The sequence below is a fragment of the Scylla paramamosain genome, chromosome 17, assembly GCF_035594125.1.
Source record: "Scylla paramamosain isolate STU-SP2022 chromosome 17, ASM3559412v1, whole genome shotgun sequence".
In the NCBI taxonomy this organism is placed as follows: domain Eukaryota; kingdom Metazoa; phylum Arthropoda; class Malacostraca; order Decapoda; family Portunidae; genus Scylla; species Scylla paramamosain.
The window spans coordinates 15,550,001-15,552,090 of NC_087167.1; the positions used below are offsets into that span (position 1 = coordinate 15,550,001).

General features: G+C 47.1%; 1 protein-coding gene across 1 annotated transcript in view; it reads right to left on the reverse strand.

Annotated features, from left to right (window-relative positions):
- The window catches only part of LOC135108615 (cell adhesion molecule 2-like), a 166,575-nt gene extending 165,311 nt beyond the window's left edge, over positions 1-1,264 (reverse strand). The window contains exon 1 of the mRNA XM_064019771.1: positions 335-1,264. The gene's annotated coding sequence lies outside the window, so the exon portion shown is untranslated. The remainder of the gene's footprint in view (positions 1-334) is intronic.
- Positions 1,265-2,090: the final 826 nt, after the last annotated feature.

Sequence of the window (2,090 nt, forward strand, 5' to 3'; positions counted from 1 at the left end):
AAATACCGCCACACCAGGCTACTGTGAACTTCACTCAAACTCGTCCAGATAAGCACCAACTTCCTAAACCTTAAAACAGTCCATGGTAAACTTCACTTTCAAACACACAAAAAAACACACAAACACCCTACTCCATATATCAAACACACACACACACACACACACACACACACATACACATTTCCTATTCCACACAAAAACAAAGAAAATTACATACATGAAAACAACTCCAGGAAATTAGGCTTGAAAATGTTGTCTACTCAACGTAATTCATCGCGGTACTTGAAGGGCACTCACTTTAATCAACAGGTTAATGAGCACCAGCGAGACTCACCTATGGTCGAGGGCGCTGCGAGGACGAGGAGTGTGGAGAAGACGAGGACCTGGACGTGGTATCTTGGGCCCATGGTGAGAGAGTTAAGGAAGGAGAAAGAGGAAGAAGAGGGAGGAGTATGATGGAGGAAATGAAACGCCTTGATTATGCTGTCTTTACGGTTTCCTGGGATGACATCCTCACGCCTGCAGATAGCTCAGGGCTGCAGCGAGACAATTGACAGGAGCTCACGAGGAAACAGAAGTAAGCGGTGGGGGTCTGCAGGCGCATATATGTGGCTTAGGTAAGTTTGGATTGATGTAGTTCTCTCGTTTCTATCGGCAAATGGTCACACAGCTCACAAGTTTCTCTCGTTCACTCTCAAAACTACGGTCTCGAGTTTTCAATTTTTATCTCCCGTTTCCTGAGGCTTACACTCGCTCTCTCCTTTTCTCCTCTCCCAAGCCAGAGTAAAGGAACGAGGCAGCTGGCTGATGGAAATGCACACGAGCAGAAGAGAACCGTGAGAGCTAATCACTCAAATCAAGACAATACAAGATACTACAAGTAACATTCTTTTCTCCACTGTGTAAGAGCATTTTCCTTCTTTCATTTTTTCTGTTAGAGGGATCAATAAGGCAATCAACTTCCTCACTGGATCAAGCGGGATAGATCGCCTTAGTGCAAAAAAAAAAAGCAGCCTTAGATTACAACGCAACCTTATCTTCTTTCACCGCAAGTTCTCGCAACTTTTTCCCACACTATGTACAAGAAAAACTCTCCTTTAGCTTTTCACGTCTGAAAGGAGATGCAGTCCAGTGATTGGCTCCACATACAAGCCTAACTTCGAGAGAAAACTACGAATGAGGGCTGACACAGAGCAAGTCCTCACGTGGGAGGTGTGCGCGGAGTCCGAGGAAGCGTCTTGCCCCTACCACTGCTACAGGTACACTGGTGGCGCTCTCCCCTCCTCCCTCCCCGCGCCTTCCTCCACTCGCAGCCGCCCGCCACAGCCACCACCACTAGCAACTGGCACCCGAGACTCTCTCTGTGTATGTGTGTATGTGTGTGTGTGTGTGTGTGTGTGTGTGTGTGTGTGTGTGTCATCTATTTGAGTGTACGATCTATTTGAGTGAGTTTTGATTTGGGATAAGAGAATGTGTGAATTTGTCATAGTTTGTATGAGAGAGAGAGAGAGAGAGAGAGAGAGAGAGAGAGAGAGAGAGAGAGAGAGAGAGAGAGAGAGAGAGAGAGAGAGAGAGAGAGAGTGTGTGTGTGTGTGTGTGGAAAGAGCATTTGTATGTATTAGTGCATGAGTCACAGCAAACGAGCCTGTGACTTCGTTAGCGTGTGCGTGTGCGTGTGTGTGGCTGTATGCACGCTGCACGCACATATGGCTTGACTGGCGTTGCGTGTAAGTGTGTATTCACGCTGCCCTTTCACTGTGACAATAAATACTACTACACTCGCGCATCAAAGGAGACTGATAATTGAACTCTGCTTTGTTCAATGAGCACATCAACTTATACCATCACCAGCGGGACGTATAACAACAGTCAGCCGGTGCGCCACGACCTCCGGCACCTGATGGGAGACAGTCAAGCACCGCTAACCTCCATGCGTGCTTTTTATCCGACAACTATCTCGTCAGTTCTGAAGTGGATGAAAAATACTCACAAAAGGATCGATACGTCCTCTCTCTCTCTCTCTCTCTCTCTCTCTCTCTCTCTCTCTCTCTCTCTCTCTCTCTCTCTCTCTCTGTACAGAAACATGCCCG